This window comes from Carcharodon carcharias, chromosome 30 (assembly GCF_017639515.1).
Source record: "Carcharodon carcharias isolate sCarCar2 chromosome 30, sCarCar2.pri, whole genome shotgun sequence".
Taxonomy (NCBI): domain Eukaryota; kingdom Metazoa; phylum Chordata; class Chondrichthyes; order Lamniformes; family Lamnidae; genus Carcharodon; species Carcharodon carcharias.
In genome coordinates, this window is record NC_054496.1 from 31,699,190 (window position 1) to 31,722,930 (window position 23,741).

General features: G+C 43.4%; 2 pseudogenes; both read right to left on the minus strand.

Moving 5' to 3' along the window:
• Positions 1-1,632: 1,632 nt before the first annotated feature.
• On the minus strand, positions 1,633-19,521 carry LOC121271236 (annotated as a pseudogene).
• A 258-nt stretch (positions 19,522-19,779) lies between these two features.
• On the minus strand, positions 19,780-20,720 carry LOC121271237 (annotated as a pseudogene).
• Positions 20,721-23,741: the final 3,021 nt, after the last annotated feature.

The window sequence follows — 23,741 nt, forward strand, 5'->3', positions numbered from 1 at the left end:
ATCTCCTGCAAACTTGTGCGAAAAGACAGTTGAATATTTAAATCACAAGTGAAGTTCAGGTAACAGATCAGATCCCTGGGAAGCAACATATTCCACATCCTGATGGTCTGATGATGCTCTCTTCAACCCCATTCACCTCAATTCCCCTCCATGCTGCCTGTGAAAGATAATTGAATGCCCTCTGAATCTGCACACACCCATTCATCAACCATAATAATTTGACCATTTAGTCCCATACATAGTATTTAACATCATAATTCAGACCTTTGGTTGTGTAACTGTTAGATTCATTTCTGAAAACTTACTTTAAAGATCTCCTTAGGATGTGGGCAAAACTGGCAAGGCCAGCACTTGCCCCTGAGCTGAATAACTTGCTAGGCTATTGCAAAATTTAGTTTACTCTTAACCACAGTGCTGTGGATCAGGAGTCACACACAGACCTGGTAATGATGCCAGATTCCGGTCCTTTGATGGCATTATTGAACCAGATGGGCTTTCCAAGCTAATTATCCTATTAACCATTATTGGAACTAGTTTTTTATTTGAGATTTATTATTTGAACTTAAATTCCACCAGCTATAGCAAGAGTATTAGTTTGGTTCTCGAGATGATGGTTCCAGTGATATCAACAATAGGGAACCATCAAGTGCCCAAAAGTATAAGGACCCCTGGGGTGGAAAGAAGGATTTTCAAAGTAGTACTAAATTAGTAGGACCTCATTATCTGTTTAATTCATGGACAGGAAGATTGCATTAAGATGCCAAAGCTGGTGGTATGCACACATCTTGCAAAATAATGACCTCCTAGTGAATGTTCCTCTCGGACCATGTTATAAGACTATTTTAGTTCTCACATGTTTGTGCTTGATCGGCATGTTCACTATTCCCCACAATACACAAGCTTTAGTGCTGAGTTTGCTCAGTGAGAATACGTTATCAATGCCCAAAAATTTGCTTTTAAGAGCCGCAGCTCAAAGGGTCACAAAAAATCAAATGGGTGATTAAACTAAAATAATGGTTGCAGTTGTGACCTCATACCCACTGATCACAGCAAACCTCAAACATTCCAATACTGTGTGTCCCTCTCCAGGGGGTGAGCATCACCATGGAAGAGAACGAGGCAGCCTGAGTAAACACCCACACCAGCCAGGCTCAGGAGCAGGTCCACATGGAGGCACCAGACCTGCTCACTGCACCTCCCCCACCCCAGATAGTTAAAGTTAAGGAGCCAGGGGTCTGATGTAGGCAGAAACATGAGCAGCAGCCCAAAGGAGTGAAAGTTAGTGCTTCTCTCTGCCTTCAGTAAACCCATCATTCAGGAGATAAAAGCAAAATACTGCAGAAGATAGAAATGAGAAACAAAAAGAAACTGCTGGACAAACTGAAGAGAATCAGCTGGACTCAAAACATGAACCCAATTTCACTCCACAGATGCTGACAGACCTGCTGAGTTAGTCCAACAACTTTTGTTGTTGTTCCATCATTCAGGAGGCCTAGTTCTGTGCTTGGATACACTGAACCCAGCCAATAGTTACATGGAGACATTTCACATGTTGAGGATGGAGACAAATCAACACCCAGACAGAAGATCAATGAATCACTACTTTATTGATCATTTGGTCAATGATTGACCTCAGTTTGCTTGTGTTTCCTGTACAGGAACAAGGCCAGCAATGAAGCAGAGATCAGAGAGACAGCTGTCAGTCAGGGCCACGATCAGGACCACCTCAGACTCCACACCTACAAAGCAATGAGAAACCAATGGTTAGTGAAGGAAACACTGAGGGGACAATGGAAACCAGCAGTCGGCCAACTCACCACCTGGAGACCTCTCCTGCATCCTTCGCTCAGCCTCATGCAGGGACTCTGTTGCCAGCTTGGTCACATCAGTATCCAGAATGAGCAGGGGTCCAAGTGAGGCCTCACCCTCCCTCTTCAATCCAGCTTCACTCTCTGCAACATCAAGCATTCCAGTTAGAGAGGGGAAAGGGGGTCCTCCAACATCTAGAGGATCAATGTCCTACCAGCTTCAGGTACAAGATCTCTCCTTCCTCTGGAACCAAACCACAACTCCCTTGTGGCACCACAGTTACCCACATGGCAACAGGCACAAATGTCAATGCTCGATTCCTCCAATGGGGTCCAGCTAAACAATAGAAACAGTCCATTAACCATGTTGTGCATCACATCCCAACACAACACACCCATGAGGGAGAGAGGGGGAAACTTACACATTGTGCACCTTCTGGAAAGTACAAGCTTTGGTCCTGGAATCTCTGATCCACTGGAGCAACTTTCAGATGACAGGTAATGAAAATCTGAGGGACACATTCAACACAAGTCATGATTCAGTGACTCCCTCCCAACATGGAGAACCCAATGATTAGCTTCCTCTTACCAAGGAGAGGTCATCTCCAAGGAAACGGAATGCATCCAGGTCAAACCGGAGCTTGTCCAGCTCCCACTCGTCTCTTGGCAACACAAAGGTTGAAAAGGAGTCCTCAGCTTTGCTGTCCAGGAGGCAACTGAAGAAAGATTAAAAAGGGACAAGAAGTGAATCAAGTGAAGCCATTGAGATGGGAGCAGCTGGAGAAAACAGACAGCTCCTTACCCATTGTGGTCAATGATGCTGTATCTCAGGTTGGAGTCCTTGTCTGGGCTCAATGTAGCTACACAGTGGTCAATGTAGAGCTTCAGGGACATGTGGTTGGTCATTGAAACAGAGGCCTCAATGTGAATGAGCTCACCCAGGTAGTAGACAGTCAAAGTGTGCTCTGTAAGCCAGTCACCTGAAGTACAAGAGGACAAGGCTTAGAGACATTGGCTGTAACTCCCAGTGAGTGACTACAGGAAATCACTCCCCATCCGCCCATCACATACCATTCATTAGGCGCAGAGAGAATGACAGATGCCCTTCTCCAGACTTGGTGGAGCTGAATGGGATCCAGGTGGGCTTGATGGGATCACTGCTCACATTGCCCTTCCTGGAAAGGCAGGGGAGTCATTTTAGGATAACTTCAGAGACCACCAGCAGCTGTAGATCTTATTGACAAAAAGAGCAAAGATTCTCACCTAAAGTAACGACACTCAATGGGAACGACAGCTCCATTCATTCTCACAATGACCGATCCATGATACTCTGGGATGTGGTTCAGGTGGGTGGTGTAGATGAGGAAATCTCCAATCATCTGAAAGAATCAGGTTAAGGAATGAAGAACTGATCTGAAATGAGAATGTTCTCCACAGGGGTTAACAATGAAGTCATCCCATCCCCTGGAAACAATTCAGAGGGGGATTGACAGGGTCAGTGTGAAGAAGCAGCTTCCCCCCAGCTGGAGAGAGTTTACTATTGGGGTGGTCATCTCAGGTCAGGGGTCAGACATTTAAGATTGTGATAGGGAATTCCTTCATCCAGCAGATCATGTACCTTAGGAATTCTGTACTCCAGAGATGTGGGAATGCTCAGTCATTGGACACATTCAAGGCAGATGGATTTATTTTGGGACGTGAACGTAATCTCAGAATATGTTAAGAGGACAGGAACATGGAGGTTGTGTAGAAGATTAGCCAGGATCTTAATGATTGGGGAAAAGGCTTGAGAGGTTTTGTGACTTCATCTGGTTATTTGTTGCTATGCAACCTCAGCCCTTTATCCAAAGGATGAGATCTTCAGAACAAGACCAGGATCCATTAATAGGAAAGGGAGTCAACAAAAGGACAGCTTCAGTTAACAATAAAAGGTGCCACAATTGGACAGTATTATGGAGCATGGAAATAGAAAAGTTTGAATCCAGGGCCCCAATTATTCCAATGACTGGGAACATGGGATGTATGGAGTTCCTCTTTAGTCCAATACATTTCAAACTTCATTTCATTCTCTCCATTGAAGCAGTAACTCAATTGGATTAAACTGGACTGAAATTGAAGTCTCCAGTTGGATTGATCTGAACGAGAGGAATAGCATTAAAAATCCTCAAAAGAGAAAGCTTGGTGGTTCAAGACCAGTGGGGCTGATGTCACAAGTTCAGACACTCCAAAACTAGTTAAAGCAAAGTACAATACTGAATATAAAGCTAATTCCGGGTTTTATAAAGCAGGAGACTTACCTGCTCATTGACATCTCACCCAGTGTTGGAATGAAGAGTGGGGAACAATCTACAGCCCAAGTTTAAAGCAAGAGCTGAGGATTCCCATTACCTGCAACCTGCTGCCTCACTCATACAGTCCATAGTCAAAGAGGACAGTGTGGTTCTGAGAGTAGATCCTGGTTGGCCGACAACCTGCTGTCCCCAGGGTCAGGTCAGCAGCTTTGATCAGGTGCCTGGTTCCAGATAAATCCAGCTGGACCCTGAGCAGCAGCTTGTCCTCTCAACACTGCATCATCACAGTCTGCAGTGGAGACACACTTCCACCCTCAGACACATGGAAATGGGAACCAAAGGGAGGCCCAGGAGGAGAGACTGTCTGAGGTACAGGGGCGGCTTTGACCCTGCTCCATGGAAACCTCTGGTCTAGAAACTGTTGCCAAGTGTCAGAGCCACAAACAGCTCCAACTAACACCAGCACTGGGAACAAAGCCCTCACTACAAAATCCCCCATGATACCAAACAACTCAACCATCCCTTCAGCCACCGAGCAGCACCTTTTATACACACAAGCTGCACTCACCTGACACCAATGAGACCAGAAGCAGCAACATTGACCCAATTAACCAGCCCCAATCTCCACCAATGACAGAACTCATGGATTAATTACAGGGAGGACCAATTTTATTTGGACCATTAGCAATCACTCTTAGTTGCTCTGGTGTCACCTGACTGAATTCAGCTCCACAAGTTCTCATGTTGAAGGCTCCGTTAATCCAATCATCTCATGTGGATTTGTTCATTGATCCATGAGGATGAGTGGTGGGCACTGCCCACACTGATCCAGGGAGCCTGGCATTCAGACTGATAAATGGTGCGATGGGAAATGGAGACTGTCACACTGCTACAACAACAACAACAACAACTTGTAATTCTCTCCCAATTTTAAGTTAGAGAAACAGTGTACAGAAAGCTTTACTCTGCATCTAATCCCAAGCTGTATCTGTCCTGGGAGTGTTCAATGTGAAAAGTGTAGAGCAAGATGTACTCTGTACCTAACCCCGGGCTGTAACTGTATTGGTTCATAGCATCAGTGTAGAGGGAGCTTTTCTCTGGATCTAACCCCATGCTGTACCTGCCCTGGGAGTGTTTTAGGGGGACCCTCTAGAGGGCGATTTGCACTGTATCTAACTTGTGCTGTATGTGCCCTGCGATAGGTTCATGCTTACTCTCCAGCTCCTATCAGAACATGTTCCAATCTCCAGCACTGAGGTCATTCACCTTGATGAGAATAAAATTTACACCAGGGAAGTGGAGTAAACTCTCACTCCATGAGTGCCCCTGTTTTAGTGAATCCTCCAGCATATTTATCATCAATGGGGATTTAGGATTTGCCATTTATTTTCCAGGGCAGAATCGGACATGTCCAAGTGAGGTCCAGCACAGCTCGGCCGGAATCCCAGAGTTCCTTCTCTTTGGGTCAATTCTCTGCTGACAGTTTTCACCAAATCATCTGTGTCTCCGCGGTGTCACGCTCGAAAACCCTTACACGGACTCAGGAGTTCGTCTCCCGAGGATTTTCTGTTGATTCACCCCACACACATCAAGGAAACAGCTCGGTAACGTGTATTCCCCACATCCACCGTAAACATTGAAGAAACTTTCTGGGTTTTGTCCAGTTGTTGTCTTGTGAAGGTTTCTGTTCTTCACATTTGGATACAGACACTTTGTAAAATGTAATTAACTGGCTTTATCTGACTGTCTCTATCAGTGCTTAGTGAGACACTGTCCATACAAGGAGTGGGATCAGAGGGGTGATATATTTTATTTAACCATTAGAGATTCCTGATGTAGAATTTGACTCCACTGCACTATTGGAACTGACACTGTGAATGGTTCTGAATGTGAGGGTCTGACTATGGTCAGGAACTTTGAGTCTATGATATTGTAGATGAACTTTGACATCGGACGCGGCCTCGCTAATCCCATCATGTAGATCACAGATAAGGCCATCACCGATCACTTCCTTGTATCACACTCCTCCACTTCCCCTTCCCCTCCCAGCTCCACTCCCTCCTGTGTCCATTTCCTAATCCCAACTAACCTCCTTTTGCATCTCTTTTCAACGCAACATTTCTGCAGCTCCCAATCTGCCCAACCACACCCTCACCTCCACCTTTCATGCCCCAGGACCCAAAGAAGCCATTCCTCTGTCTCCCCAGGCTATCCCCTGGTACAGCCCTTATCTCTGCTCCCATACGCCCAAGTGATGCAGATGTAAACAGTCATGGTGAACAATTGCTTTAGCCAACACCAGAGCCAGCTTTACAACACTCACACTGATTGTGTCCGGCTGTCCTATTACCATATCCGAAGCTGATCACTATTCCAGCATGAGGCTACAATGCTCAGATAACCCTTCAGCTCCTCTTCTCTACCACAAACCCTCTTCACAAAGCCCTCTCCCCACCACCTTCACCTCCAACAAGGGGAAAGAGCTCATGGGCTTCCTTATCACAGAGATTAAGTCCAACTGATCAGCCGACTCTGCCACTCCCCTCCCCTCCCCCGGGTCAAACATCCCCTGTGGCTCAGCCCCTCCCCCACCACCGTACCACTGAACCTGCTTCTTTCTCCACTTTCTCTACCTTCCCTCAGACCCACACTGACCACACCTTGTCCCCGACACCTCACCTCATCTTCCTTTAACACTATTCCCACTGTAATGATAACAACCCCACTCCCCCCCCCCAATTTCACTTCCTGTTGAATATTAAAACATTTCCTCTCCTCCGGTCCTTTCACCCTCCCTTTCAAATTTGCCATCACTACGGACAAGCCCTTGACCCAACTATCCGTGTAATTAAGCTTCCCATCTCCAACCTCCCTTTCCTCTCCAATGTCAGCATGTTCTCATCTCCCAAATCCCTGCCTGTCTTTCCTGGAATTTCCCGCAACTGTACCGTACCATCCGATCTCTCAACCCCTCCACAGCCTCTCATCTACCCAACTGCTTGTCTGACATCCCGCAATGGCTGAGCTGAAATTTAATATTGGAAAACCAAAGCCATTGTCTTCAGTTGTAGTGATTCCAGGTGAAACCTTTCCTACTGCCTTTAGGGGTGACATGATTGTTCTGATGAATGAGCCCCAAGGGCGGGTGATCCTGAGGGTGGAGCTTTCTAGTCTTGGATCTGTTTCCAGTAAGTAGCTTCTAAGTGAGCTGTGGAATAAAGTGACCTGTTTCAGGCAAGAAACCTGTCTATTACATCAAGTTCATTACGTTTGACAATGAGTATGAACAGCTCTGACGCTGCACCTCGCCTTGTGAATGTGAGGACATCAATCCTTTAGAAGATTATACTCACCAGTCATGCCACCTTTTGGCAGAATCGAGCTGTATGACCCGTCCATGGAAGATTGGAGCCGGTACTTAGAGTACCCAGGTCTTTATTTCAAGGCAAATGAAATAACAGTGAAGGAAAAGCAGAAAGCAATTCCTTTAAGAGTCTGTGTTAGCAACAAATATAAACTCACCTGTAGCCTGACAGCACCGAATGCCTCCAATTCTAAACCTTTTAGTGAATCGGTAGACCTCGTAAATTTGTATTTTCAGCTGAAGCAGAAGTTAAACTCCAGAATAAGGGCCCCATGAGAGTCCATCACAACCTATTTAGTGAAGTTGAAGCAGTTGCTGGAGTTCTGCCACTTCGGAGATACACTCAATGACACGCTGCAGGACCAGTTAGTTTGCGGTGTTCACAACGATGCCATTCAGCACCATTAACTTGCTGATGTTAACATTGATTTGAAGTTGGCCATGGAAATTGCACTATCAATGGAGAGTGCTGAGAAGAACTCGCAGGTTTACAGAATGTACAACAAGGTGCCAATCTTCAGTTGGGCGGGAACCTAGCACTAGGCGTGACCCGTAAACCACAGAGACAGCAGGGAAGTGGGAGACAATCTCTGCTGTTGAAAAAATGAAAAAGCAAAATGGAAGAATCTCAGAAGCAACTCAGAAATTTACCTTGACAGATGTGTGGGTAACCATGTACTGGAAAACTGCAGATTTAAAGAGGCACAATGCCTTTACTGCCAGAAAGGGGCACATAATAAAGCAATTCAGGACGAAATTGAAACAGCCAATCAGACAGCAGACCAAGAATTTTGAAGTGCACAATACTATTGATCTGAAGCTGCTAATAATGATTTCTATTCCCTATACAATGTCAAAGCAGCAAAAACTGAACCAATAACCAATCTCTATCAAGTGAATATGAAGCCTCTCGTCATGGAGGTAGACACGAGAGACTCGACTACACGGATGGGATAATACACATTTAATTATCAAAACGAGCCATTGAAACTGTAGCAAACCACGTCTCAACTGAAGCTGTACACTGGAGAGTCAACACAGTTAAAAGGTATTGGCACTGTCTGTGTCCTTAGGGCTGCCAGTGATCATCGTGACAGATGAAGAGCCTGGTCTTCTGGGCCGGGACCAGTTACAAAAAATTAAGCACAACTGGTCAGAAATCTTTCAAGTGAGAACAGGAGGATTTCCTCAGCTATTAAGAATGTACGACAGCGTATTTCAAGATAAACTGGGAAAGACAAAAAGCTTATATACAAAAATATTTGTAGATTTGGGGGTGATACCCTGTTTCTTTCAGGCTAGACCTGTGCCTTATGCCCTAAAGGAGAAGGTGGATGCAGAATTGTGCCGTTTAGTGAAGCTGGGCGTCATCCAGCCAGTCCAATTTTTGGAATGGGCAGTGCCCACACTCCCTGTGATGAAACCAGATCAAACTGTTCCCATTCATGGAGTCTTCAAATTAACTATGGACAAGGCTGCTAAATCTTATGACACAGCAGTTGGTAACGGCTGAGTTGTTTAAATCCCAGTGGAAACTTGAACAAGTGTCATAACCTACATTTTCAACTGGTATTTTTGAGATGCAGTTCTGAATTCAGGAATAAGACCACCAAGCCTCAAGAGGCTTTTTCTATAATGCAATTCCAGTGTCACCCTGTTCTAACTGTATGGCCCCAATGGCTTTAGCACTCGCGTCAATGGCCAACATAAATTGCTTGGCATAATTGGATACTGCCAAAACTGGTGTCGTGGTTGATACAGTTTTCAAACTGTCAAATGACTTCTGACACTCCAGTGTCCACTGAAGCTTCTTGTTCATTTTTAATAGGTCAGTCAGTGGAGCAACCGCTTGGCTAAAGTTTGGAAGAAATTTCCAGTAAAGCCCACTCGTGCCCCAGAAATCTCAAAAGCTCTCCTTTTGTTGCAGGCACTGGGAAATCCACGATATCCTTGAGTTTGGCATCTCCCAGAGCCACCTTACCTTTAGCCAAGTTCATCACAAAATTAGCTTCCTGTAATTGAGAAAATAATTTTCCAGATGCTGTAAATGCTCCTCCCAAGTCAGATGGAAAACTATCAGATCTTCAATGTAAGCAGCACAATTGCTTAGACCTGCAATTATTTTGTTTGTCAGTCTTTGCAATGTTGCAGGTGCATTCTGCATACCAACCGGCATGACCTTAAACTGATGTAGTCCATTTGGTATCACAAAAGCCGATATCTCCTTTGCTGTTTCCGACATCCATACCTGCCAATATCCTTTTAGCAATTCAATCTTTGTGATAAACTTCGATTGTCCCAATTTCGCAATGCAATATTCTAACCATGGTATAGGAAATGAATGTGCTTTTTCCACAGTATTCACCTTTCAATAGTTCACACATAGACCCTGGGTTCCATCCATCTTCAGTACCAGTACAATAGGCAAACTCCAGTTGCTGCACCGAGACTCAATGATATAATTTTTAAGCATGAAATCAATTTCTTTTTGTACTGGTGATAACTTTGCCGCATTTAATCCATAAGGATGTTGCCTTATTTAAGATGAAACTTGTGCAGACCCAACTTATTCCCCAACTTATTCCCACAAATAGATTTGTGTGACTGCAATAGCTTTTCTAAATGACTTTGACCTTGCTTGGAAGATAACTTGATATTTCATTTTAAGTTTCAAACACCCCCCCATTATCCAATTTGATTAGAGAAAAATCAATTTCAGAGTCCTGTATCATCCATCATCACGAATACCTCTTTTTGTTCCTTTTCCCTGTCAAAGTACATTTTAAGTATATTTACATGACACACCCTCTGCTTCTTTCTTTTATCTGGGGTATTTATTTAATCATATATTTCACTCAATTTTTTTCACTCTGAAAGGCCCACTAAACCTTTCAATTAATTAATAACCTGGGATTGGTAACAGAACGAGCACTTTCTCTCTAGATACAATGCTGTGAGCTGTTGCTTTCTTGTCTGCCTTCATTTACATTACTAGCTGTGACATTTTTAATCTTCCCGAGACAACTCATGCTCTGTTCAATCTTTCCCTGAAATTTGATATATAATCCAGGAGAGTAGTTTCTGAGTTTTGTCAGCCCAATTTCTCATGAATCAATTTCAGTGGTCCCCTTACCTCATGACCATAAACCAGTTCAAAAGGGTTAAAACCAGGCCATGCATTATGAGCGTCTCTATTAGCAAATAACAAGAGTGGTATTCCTGTATCCCAATGTTGTGGATTATACTGATAGTATGGCTGTTATCATAGTTTTAAAGTGTGATGCAATCTTTCCAAAGCCCCTTGTGACTCTGGATGGAAAGCTATTGACTAAAACTGTTTTATCCCCCAAACTCTTCATTACTTCCTTAAATAGCTGTGACATGAAATTTGACTCCTGATCTGATTGAATTTCCAAAGGTAAACCATATCTTGTAAAATATTTAGTGAAATCTTCCACTAACTTCTTCACTGTAATATTTCTTAAAAGTATCGCTTCAGGGAACCTGTTACACACATCAATTATTGTCAGTAAATACTGATTTCCACTTTTCCACTGAGGGAGGGATCCTACACATTCAATCATGACCCTAGTAAAAGTTTCTTCAAATGCTGGTGTTGGAATTAAATGTGCCAGCTTAATCAATGCTTGTGGCTTCCCTATTTCCATACATGTGTGACATGTTCTACAGAACTTCACTACATCCATGTGCAATCCTGGCCAAAAAAAAACCTCCGTATATTTTCCTCTGTTTTCATAATTCCTAAATGTCACCACCCAAACCCCAGTCCCCACCCACCCCACCCCACCCCACCCCCACCCCATTTGGAATTTCATGAGCAATTCTCAACATCTCATTTCTACACCCTAATGGACTAGCAATCTGCTGTGTCTCACTCCAACTTTCATTTGCTGAGACATAATCTGGCCTCTGTTTCCACATTTAAATATCGCCCTTAAGGTAATAACATACTGGAATATATGTTGCCTCTTTTTCTGAGTAAGCTGTCTGATATAACTTTTTTAATTGCAAATCATTTTTTCTGTAACTCCACTCACCTCCTTGAGTTAAACATTTCTGCTGAATTGTGCTTTCTTCCTGAACAATGTTATTAAACACAGAGCCAGCTGATTGGATTTTGACACCTTGTTCTTGCCTTTGAGCTGCCTCCCCTGCTTGTTTGTTCTTGTTTCAATCTATGAGTCTGTGATCTCTTTACTACTTAGCTGGAAACAATCCAAGATGCTCTGTCTGTAACACCTCTGTTGAAAATGCTTCTACAGGCTACTCAACTACCAGAGGCATCACACAAATCTCTGACCCAGCTATATCATTATCCAAAATAATTTGAAATCTTACAAAAGGCACTTTTTCCACAACTCCAACAATATCTTCCCCTCTCTTCCATTTGCTCTTGAAATTTATCTTCCACAAGGGTGGAATGTTTAGCATCTCTGCAAACCCCATTTATTATCACCTGCTCCTGCACTAATCCCTCTTAACACAATAACACAATCCCACAACATTAATGATTGACTAGCCCCTGTGTCTCTTAAAACGTTAACATTTTTACCTACTCCACCGTGCACACATGGAAAGACTTTGCCTTCACACACAAAGTCTTTAACATTTTTGCAACTTGCCCCTCTGATTTCTCCTGGGCAAATTGTGAACACATTCCCACCCCTTTACCTTTCACTGAATCTTACTGCTTTACCTGTTCTCAAACAATTGGTTTCCCTGTGCCTGAACCTCAGGACCCACAGTACCTTTCTTTCCAGAACTTTTCTGCCCCCCAATAATTCCAACAGATTTTCTCTGTAATTTCCAACACACTGACTTTTTAATGCCCCACTTTATTACAATGAAAACACCTCAATTTTCAAAAGTCACTCCTACCCTCAGCACCTTCCTTTTTATTCTGAGAAAAAACTTTCTTGGAATTTCCAGCTACTGCTACTCTTCCCTTACTACCCACTTCCTTTCAGCTTCCCACTTTCTATCCTTCTTGTATTTAAAAAGGTAAAGGAAAAAATGTTTAGCTCTGTGTACTAACTCATAATCATCAACTTGAACTGCTTCCTGTCTTACCATTTGAACTCTCTGTTCCCCACTTGAGTTCACTCTACCGATGGAATTGAAACTTTAAATACTTCCAGAAGAATTTCTTCTCTAAGAGCTACAAAAGTTGTCTCTAATTTTAATGCCAGTATCCACCAGTCAAAATTATATTCTTTTACTCTCTCAAACTAAGTATATATGTTTGCTCAGCCTGTTTTCTTATATTGCTAAATTTCTGCCCGTAGGCCTCAGGAACTAATTCCTATTCACTCAAAATAGCCTTTCTCAACACATCATATTTCACGGATACCTCTTCAGATAGAAAAAGGCTCATCTGCTCTACCCAACAACCTGGGTTGTAACAACAATGTCCAATACTCCAGTGACCATTTCATCATTTTCACTATCTTCTCAAATGAAATAAAGAATGCTTCAACATCTTTTTCCTTAAGCTTTGGAACAGCTTGTACAAATCTAATCATCTCCCCATTGGGCTTTAGGTTAAAGGCTTTTTCATCATCAGAACTCTCCTCAGAACCTCAGATCTCTTTTTGAACCTCAAACCATTTAAGAAATTATTCCCTTTCTCTTCCCTTCTCTCTTTCCCTTGCCTCTCTTTCTTTATCCTTCTCTCTTGCCTGAAATCCCAGGTCCAGCTTCCTTTCTTTCTCCAGCCTTCCTGCTTGTTCCCTTTGAAATGGCCTTTTCTTTCCTTTGCTTCTAATTCAAGATTTTTTCAGTCCCTTTGATTGTTCAGGTTCCAGCATCTTCATTTGTAACTCAAGTCTCATTATCTCCAGCTGTGACTCACTGGTGTCAGTTATCACTTCCAACTGTAGATGCTGTGCTGTACATTTAATTATATCTAATTTCTTCACCCCTGCAGGCAACACTAATTTTAATTTATCTTCCAAAACTGTTAACTTATCCTTGGATACTTTTTGTAACACAATCAGAGTTATATCTTCTACTCCCAGACAAGTCTTAGCAATTTCCAAAGCCATCTTGCAGCCTCACCATTAACAAAAGGTTTCACGAACTCTTGAATACAAAGTGCTTCTCACACTCATATCATTAAGATATACCAAATCTGAACGAAGCAAAATATTACAAATATTTTCTTGCCAAGAGCCCCCAAATATTATGACTCAGTAGTTGGTAAAGGCTGAGTTGTTTAAATCGCAGAGGGAAACTTGAACAACTTTCATAACCTGTATTTTCAACTGGTATATTTGATTTGCAGCTCTGAATTCAGGAATAAGACCACTGTGCCTCCATTTTTTTATATCAAACCAAATTAAACATTTAATAATTTAACAACAAATTAACCACTTACACATCTACAAATTAATACCATCGTAACTTTTAAACAAATCTGCAAATTAATCACTTCCAGGTAAATCTCCATCAAGGCAACAATAACCCAAAGACATTATTTAAACAGCAGGAAAAGCATATTTGGCCTTTGAAATTCAAAATGAGGTTCCTTGCAATTTGGTTCCTTTGCAGACACAGTTGTTGGCTTACAAGCTGGTTAGATCATAAATGCCTCTGCCTTACACACACAAACTCTTTTCCGTTTATACCTATTGTTTTCTTTGAATGTAAATTTTCCATTGTATCACCAGGCTGTTAATGTAAAGTCTCCTAACAATAATATCCATTTCTTCCAACATTTTATTAGTAAACTGAAAAAAGTAAACACATTGCTAGATATCTTCTAGCTAGGTGCAAGATTTTAGTCCTGCCCTTTAATCCTTTAATCAAGAATTGCAAATGTACACTTTACCTTCTCCTTATGTTCATCTAATTAACATCTAATAATGATTGTACATCAAAGCTCCCAGACTGGCTGGCTTTAACCTAACTAATTTTCACACAGTCAAACACACAGACACGGGCCCCACTAAAATGCAATTTTAAAAATGATTTCCAATTAGATTATAGACATTAATATCTCTTCATGACATAAACGAGATTAATATCCTATCCCGAGGATTGATGATTTGTACGCTAAACTAGCTGGAGGAAAATCCTAAACCAAACTGGACATGAGGCATGCATCCCAACAGCTAGAGCTGGACAGCATGGAACCATTAACATGCACAAGGGCTGCAACAATATACACACCTACCCTTTGTTATATCATCTGTATGTGCAATCTTCCAAAGGACCATGGAAAGTCTACTGCAAGTATGTCCCCGCCTAGTGCTATACCTGCATGATGTCCTAATCACAGGGTCAATGGAAGCTGAACGTTTAGTCAACCTAGAAGAGGTTTCAAGGTGATTTTTGGAAACTAGTGTGCAGCTGAAAGAAGAGAAATGTACCTTCCAAATGACAGAAGGTGCTTACTTGTGTCACCAAGTGGATTCCAATGGAGTAGAGGAGAAAGTAAGGGAAATCAAATGGGCATCCTCTCCAATCTGTGTCATTGAACTCAAGTCTTTTTTAGGAATGATAAATTATTATAATCGATTCTTGTCAAACTATTTCCACAGTGTTTGCACTTTTACACTTACTATTCAAAAAGAACCATGGTTGGTCACAAAGAGAAGCACCTTCATGAAATTCAAGAAGCTATTACATACATCATGTTTACTAGTACTTTATGACCCATCAAAAGAACTAATGTGAAACTGTGATGCTTGATACATCTCCTCACTGTGTGGTAGCGGTGTGGTCACACAGGATGGATGATGGTTCTGAAAGGCCTATAGGCTATATCTCCACAAACCTCTCTGAAGCCGTGAAGGGTTATTTACAAATTGAAAAGGAAGAGTTATCAGTAATATTTGGAGTGAGGAAATTACACCAGTGTCTGTACGATCAACATGTCACCAGAGTGTTGGACTATAAACCATTGTTGGATTTAATGAGGGAGGACAAAGGGGACCCTTGCTTTTCACCCCAACAGCCTCCATATTCAAATGATCATCCTCCACCATTTCCACCAACTCTAGCATGATGCCACTACCAAACACATCTTCCCTTCATCACCCCTGGCGCTATTCCGCAGGGATTGTTCCCTCCGGGACAGTCTGGTCCACTCCTCCATCACCCCCTATACCTCAACCCCCTCCCACGGCACCTTCCCATGCAACCGCAGAAGGTGCAACACCTGCCCCTTTACTTCAAATCACCTCACCGTCCAAGGGTCCACACATTCCTTTAAAGGGAAGCATCATTTCACTTGCACTTCCCTCAATTTAGTCTACTGCATTCGTTGCTCCCAATGCATTTTCCTGTACATTGGAGAGACCAAACACAGACTGAGTTACCGCTTTGCAGAACACCTTCGGTCTGTCTGCAAGCATTACCCAGACCTCCCTGTCACTTGCCATTTCAACATTCCACCCTGCTCTCATGCCCACATGTCCATCCTTGACCTGCTGCATTGTTCCAGTGAAGCTCAACGCAAACTGGAGGAACAGCACCTCATCTTCTGACTAGGCACTTTACAGCCTTCTGGACTGAATATTGAATTCAGCAATTTTAGATCATGAAATCTCTCCTCCATCCCCACCCCCTTTCCGATCCCCCCTTTTTATTCCAATAATTTATCTAGATTTTTCTTTTCCCACCTATTTCCATTATTTTTCAATGTATTTCCATCCATTGTTTTATCTCTACATTTTAAGGAATTTCTATTCCTTCACATCACCCTACCCCACCCCCACTACGACTTTCTGTACCTTGCTTGTCCTGCTTTCTACCCTAAATTAGCACATTCCTTAGATAATATCACCACCTTAAACACATCTTTTTCCTTTTGTCTATGACATCTTTTGGCAGTCTCCACCTGTCACTGGCCCTCTATCCAGCTCTACCTGTCCCAGCCCACCTTAAACCAGTTTATATTTCACCTGTTTTCTCTTTTTACTTAGTTCTGTTGAAGAGTCATAAAGACTCGAAACGTTAACTGTGTTCCTCTCCGCAGATGCTGCCAGACCAGCTGAGTTTTTAGAGGTATTTTTGTTTTTGTTTTGAATTTCCAGCATCTGCAGATTTTTGCTTTCATTCCTTAATTCATGTTGAACCTGTAATCCCTCAGGCGACAGATCCACCTTGAACAGACATACCCGATGTCTCTGTTGAAGTCCCAAATTCTGAACTACAGCTGTCGAAGGATGTCCCTGATAGTGCAGCTCCTGATCATGTCAATCCAGTGGGAAAATCAAAAATGATGGAGCTACACTGCTCTAACTGTATTAGAAAGACACCTTGGAGATTTAATCTTTAATCCCAACACCTACACTTATATGTATAAATTGTGGATTAAAATATACTTTGCAAATAGGAAATGTGATGAAAACTAAAGGGGGAGGAAATGTCGTGATTGTAGGTATAATCTTTCCTACTACAGCCTTTAGTAGTCATGTTATTGTACAGACAAATGTTTCCTAAATGTGGGTAATCCTGGGGGTGAAGCTTTCTCGTTGTGGTCCTGGTTCAAACACGTAATTTCTATAAGAGTTGATAACGTAAATCCCCTTCCAATGACACCATCCCTCTTACTAGTAACTACCTAAGGCTGAGCCAGACTTCAAATAACCCAGAAGAGGAAATAATTCCCCCATCAATACCCTACCAAATCCTTGGAACAATTTAAACAGCTCAATCAGATCAGCCATCAATCTTCAAAATCAGGAAAGTGAAACATTGAGCAAAATGAAGTCTGGGGATGTAAACAATCAGTATTGAAACTCAGAACAGAAGTGTCATTTGATGTTTGGTTCCCAAAGTCCAGATTGAAATCCAGATGTGTGTGTACCCAAGGTTCTCTGAAACTGAAGCATCACATTCCCCCCTTTCAGAGAGAGTCCAATGTTCCAAGAGTCTTGATTATGCTAGTTTATAATGATTGTTATATTTCTGTGAAATGTATCTTCCCCCACCATTCAGACAAAACTCAATTTTCACTTGCTTATTTCCAGAGTGGTTGACCTTACTCGCCTGCACAGAATGGCATTTGCCGTTGTTTGGCCCACTCACTCAATTTCATTTGTGTCCCTTTTTCCTCTCGGATTGATGCTTAACATCTCCTGCAAACTTGTGCAAATAGAGTTGGATATTTAAATCACGAGTGAAGTTCAGGTACCAGATCAGATCCCAGGGAAGCAACATATGCCACATCCGGATGGTCTGATGATACTCTCTTCATCCCCATTCACCTCATTTTCCGCCAATGTGTCTGTGAAAGATTATTGAATGCCCTCTGAAAGTCCACACACACACACTTGTTCATCAACCCTAATAATTTGACTATTTAGTCCCATACATAGTATTTAATTTCATAATTGAGACATTGAGTGTGTAACTTAGTTTTCAGAACTGAATCTTACTTTTAAAATCTCATTAGGATGTGGGCATAACTGGCAAGGCCAGCACTTGTCCTTGTGCTGAATAACTTGTGAGGCTATTATAGAATGCAGTTTAGTGTTGACCAGATTGCTGTGGGTCAGGAATCTCACACAGAAAAGGTAAGGATGACAGATTCTCTTCCTTCGATGGCATTATTGAACCAGATGGGCTTGCATGCTAATTATCCTATTAACCATTATTGGAACTAGTTTTATATTTCAGATGTTTAAATACCAACACCTATGGTAAGAGTTTTAGCTTGGTTCTCTAGATGATGGTTCCAGTGATATCAACACCAGGGAAGCAGCAAGTGCCCAAAAGTATAACATGCCCTGGGGTGGAAAGAAGGATTTTCAAAGTAGTACTAAATTAGTAGGACCTCATCTGTTTAATTCATGGACAGGAAGATTGCATTAAGATGGGAAAGCTGGGAGTGTGTGCGATTCCTGCAAAATGAAGACCTCCCAGTGAATGTTTCTCTCAGACCATGTAATAAATCTATGCTAGCTCTCACGTCACCTTTTGTGCTTGATCTGCAGGTTCGCTATGCCCCACAATACACAGGATTTAGTGCATAGTTTGCTCAGTGAGAATAAGTTATCACTGCCCAAAAATTAGCTTTTAAGAGGCTCAGCTCAAGTGTATCAAGAAAGTCAAATGGGTGATCAAGCTAAAATAATGGCTGCAGTTGTGACCTCATACCCACTGATCACAGCAAACCTCAAACATTCCAATACTGTGTGTCCCTCCCCAGGGGGTGAGCATCACCATGGAAGAGAACGAGGGAGCCTGAGTAAACACCCACACCAGCCAGGCTCAGGAGCAGGTCCACATGGAGGCACCAGACCTGCTCACTGCACCTCCCCAACCCCAGATAGTTAAAGTTAAGGAGCCAGGGGTCTGATGTAGGTAGAAACATGAGCAGCAGCCCAAAGGAGTGAAAGTTAGTGCTTCTCTGCCTTCAGTAAACCCATCATTCAGGAGATAAAAGCAAAATACTGCAGAAGATAGAAATGAGAAACAATGAGAGACTACTGGAAAAACTGAAGAGAATCATGTGGATTCAAAACATGAACCCAATTTCACTCCACAGATGCTGACAGACCTGCTGAGTTTTTCCAACAACTTTTGTTGTTGTTTCATCATTCAGGAGGCCTAGTTCTGTGCTTGGATACACTGAAGCCAGCCAATAGTTCCATGGAGACATTTCACATGTTGAGGATGGAGACAAATCAACACCCAGACAGAAGATCAAGGAATCACTACTTTATTGATCATTTGGTCACTGGTTGACCTGAGTTTGCTTGTGTTTCCTGTACAGGAACAAGACCAGCAATGAAGCAGAGATCAGAGAGACAGCTGTCACAGTCAGGGCCACGATCAGGACCACCTCAGACTCCACACCTACAAAGCAATGAGAAACCAATGGCTAGAGAAGGAAACACTGAGGGGACAATGGAAACCCACAGTCAGCCAACTCACCACCTGGAGACCTCTCCTGCATCCTTCGCTCAGCCTCATTCAGGGACTCTGTTGCCAGCTTGGTCACATCAGTATCCAGAATGAGCAGGGGTCCAAGTGAGGCCTCACCCTCCCTCTTCAATCCAGCTTCACTCTCTGCAACATCAAGCATTCCAGTTAGAGAGGGGAAAGGGAGACCTCCAACATCTAGAGGATCAATGTCCTACCAGCTTCAGGTACAAGATCCCTCCTTCCTCTGGATCCAAACCACAAATCCCTTGTGGCTCCACAGTTACCCACATGGCAACAGGCACAAATGTCAATGCTCGATTACTCCAATGAGGTCCAGCTAAACAGGAGAAACAGCCCATCAACCATGTTGTGTATCACATCCCAACTTACCACATCCCTGAGGGAGAGAGGGGGAAACTTACACATTGTACACCTTCTGGAAAGTACAAGCTTTGGTCCTGGAATCCCTGATCCACTGGAGCAACTTTCAGGCGACAGGTAATGAAAATCTGAGGGATACATTCAACACAAGTCAAGTTTCAGTGACTCCCTCCCAATATGGAGACCCCAATGATCAGCTTCCTCTTACCAAGGAACAGTCATCTCCAAGGAAACGGAAAGCATCCAGGTCAAACCGGAGCTTGTCCAGCTCCCGCTCATCTCTTGGCAACACAAAGGTTGGAAAGGAGTCCTCAGCTTTGCTGTCCAGGAGGCAACTGAAGAAAGATTCAAAAGGGACAGGAAGTGAATCAAATGAAGCCATTGAGATGGGAGCAGCTGGAGAAAGCAGAGAGCTCCTTACCCATTGTGGTCAATGATGCTGTATCTCGGGGTGGAGTCCTTGTCTGGGCTCAATGTAGCGCTTCAGGGACATGTGGTTGGTCATTGAAACAGAGGCCTCAATGTGAATGAGCTCACCCAGGTAGTAGACAGTCAAAGTGCGCTCTGTAAGCCAGTCACCTGAAGTACAAGAGGACAAGGGTTAGAGACAGTGGCTGTAACTCCCAGTGAGTGACTACAGGAAATCACTCCCCATCCACCCATTGCATACCATTCATTAGGCGCAGAGAGAATGACAGATGCCCTTCTCCAGACTTGGTGGAGCTGAATGGGATCCAGGTGGGCTTGATGGGGTCACTGCTCACATTGCCCTTCCTGGAAAGGCAGGGGAGTCATTTTAGGATAACTTCAGAGTCCACCAGCAGCTGTAGATCTTATTGTCAAAGAGAGTAAAGATTCTCACCTAAAATAACGACACTCAATGGGAACGACAGCTCCATTCGTTCTCACAATGACAGATCCATGATACTCTGGGGTATGGTTCAGGTGGGTGGTGTAGATGAGGAAATCTCCAATCATCTGAAAGAATCACATTAAGGAATGAAGAACTGATCTGAAATGAGAATGTTCTGCACAGGGGTTTACAACGAAGTCATCCCATCCCCTGGAAACAATTCAGAGGGGGATTGACAGGGTCAGTGTGAAGAGGCTGCTTCCCCCCAGCTGGAGAGAGTTTACTATTGGGGTGGTCATCTCAGGTCAGGGGTCTGTCATTTAAGATTGTGACAGGGAATTCCTTCATCCAGCTGATCATCTACCTTAGGAATTCTGTATTCCTGAGCATTCCCAGATCTCTATTATTGGACACAATCAAAGCAGATGGATTTATTTTGGGACATGAAGGGAATCTAAGAATATGTTAAGAGGACAGGAACATGGAGGTTGTGTAGATGATCAGCCAGGATCTTAATGATTGGGGGAACAGGCTTGAGGGGCCTTGTGACCTCATCTGGTTATTTGTTGCTATGCAACCTCAGCCCTTTATCCAAAGAGTGAGATCATCAGAACAAGACCAGGATCCATGAATAGGAAAGGGAGTCAACAGAAGGACAGCTTCAATTAACTGTAAAAGGAGCCACAATCCGACCATAATATGGAGCATGGAAATAGATCAGTTTGAAACCATTTATTTCAATGACTGGGAAAGTGGGAATTGTGGAGTTCCTGTTTAGTCCAAAAAATTTCAATTCTCATTTCATTCCCTCCATTTAAGAAACAACTCAATTTGATTAAACTGGACTGAAACTGAAGTCTCCAGTTGGATTGATCTGAATGCACGGAATAGGTCTAAAAATTCTCAAAAACAGCAATAGAAAAAGCTTGGAGGAACCAAAAAGGTGGTTCAAGACCAGTGGGGCTGATGTGACAAGTTCAGAGACACTCAGAAACCAGTTAAAGCAAAGTACAATACAGAATAGAAAGATAGTTTGGGGTTTTATAAAGCAGGAGACTTATCTGCTCATTGACATCTCACCCAGTGTTGGAATGAAGAGTGGGGAACAATCTACAGCCCAAGCTTAGAGCAAGAGCTGAGGATTCCCATTACCTGCAACCTGCTGCCTCACTCATGCAGTCCATAGTCAAAGAGGACAGTGTGGTTCTGAGAGTAGATCCTGGTTGGCTGACAACCTGCTGTCCCCAGGGTCAGGTCAGCAGCTTTGATCAGGTGCCTGGTTCCAAATAAATCCAACTGGACCCTGAGCAGCAGCTTGTCCTCTCCACACTGCACCATCACAGTCTGCAGTGGAGACACACTTCCACCCTCAGACACATGGAAATGGGAACCAAAGGGAGGCCCAGGAGGAGAGACTGTCTGAGGTACAGGGGTGGCTTTGACTCTGCTCCATGGAAACCTCTGGCCTAGCAACTGTTGCAAGTAACAGAGCCACAAACAGCACCAACTAACACCAGCACTGGGAACAAAGCCCTCACTACAAAATCCCCCATGATACCAAACAACTCAACCACCCCTTCAGCCACCGAGCAGCACCTTTTATACACACAAGCTGCACTCACCTGACACCAATGAGACCAGAAGCAGCAACATTGAACCAATTAACCAGCCCCAATCTCCACCAATGACAGAACTCATGGATTCTTACCAGGAGGGCCGATTTTATTTGGACCAATAGGAATCACTCTGAGTTGCTTTGGTGTCACCTGACTGAATTCAATTCCACAAGTTCTGATAATCTTTTAATTGAAACCAATTAAAACAAATCAACAAAATAGGGATAAATCAGGCACAGCCCCTAATTCAGGTCAGCTGTAAAACCAAGGACAAAATTTAAAGGAACCTTACAAACTGAAAATCAAAATGTGATTAACGGAGTCAACAAAACACCCCAGTCCCCGCGGTGCCCACCGAGCACGGAAGGCCTAGAGCGTGTCAGCAGACACCTTGTGCTCCCTCTCCAGGGACATCCGGCAGCGAACGTAGCCGCAGAAAAGGGACAAACAATCGGGCGGGACTCCCCCGTCAATCGCCCGCTGCCTGGACCTGTTAATGGCCAACTTGGCCAGGCCCAGGAGCAGGGTCACAAGGAGGTCCTCCTCCTTCCCGACCCCCTTCCGCACCGGGTGCCCATAGATCAGGAGCGTGGGGCTGAAGTGCAAACAAAACATCAATAAAAGGTTTTTCAAATAACTAAAAAGGGAGTCCACAAGTTCCGATGTTGAACGCCCCAATAATCCAATCATCTCAGGTGGTTTTGTTCACTGATCCATGGGGATGAGTGGTGGGCACTGCCCACACTGGCCCAGGGAGCCTGGCGTTCAGACTGATAACTGGTGCGATGGGAAATGGAGACTGTCACACTGCTACAACAACAACAACAACAACTTGTAAATATCTCCCAATTTTAACTTAGAGAAACAATGTACTGAGAGCTTTATTCTGTATCTAATCCCAAGCTGTATCTGTCCTGGGAGTGTTCATTGTGAAAAGTGTAGAGCAAGATGTACTCTGTATCTAACCCCGGGCTGTAACTGTATTGGTTCATAGCATCAGTGTAGAGGGAGCTTTTCTCTGGATTTAACCTCATGCTGTACCTGCCCTGGGAGTGTTTTAGTGGACCCTCTAGAGGGCGATTTACACTGTATCTAACTTGTGCTGTATGTGCCCTGCGATAGGTTCATGCTAACTCTCGAGCCCCTATCAGAACGTGTTCCAATCTCCAGCACTCGATGAGTATAAAATTTACACCAGGGAAGTGGAGTAAACTCTCACTCCATGAGTACCACTGTTTTAGTGAATCCTCCAGCATATTTATCATCGATGGGGATTTGGGATTTGCCATTTATTTTCCAGGGCAGAATCGGACTTGTCCAAGTGAGGTCCAGCACAGCTCGGGCGCAATCCCAGAGTTCCTTCTCTTTGGGTCAATTCTCTGCTGACAGTTTTCACCAATTCGCCTGTGTCTCCGCGGTGTCACGCTCGAAAACCCTCACATGGACTCACGAGTGTGTCTCCCGAGGATTTTCTATTCATTCATCCCACACACATCAAGTAAACAACTCAGTAATTTGTATCCCCCACAT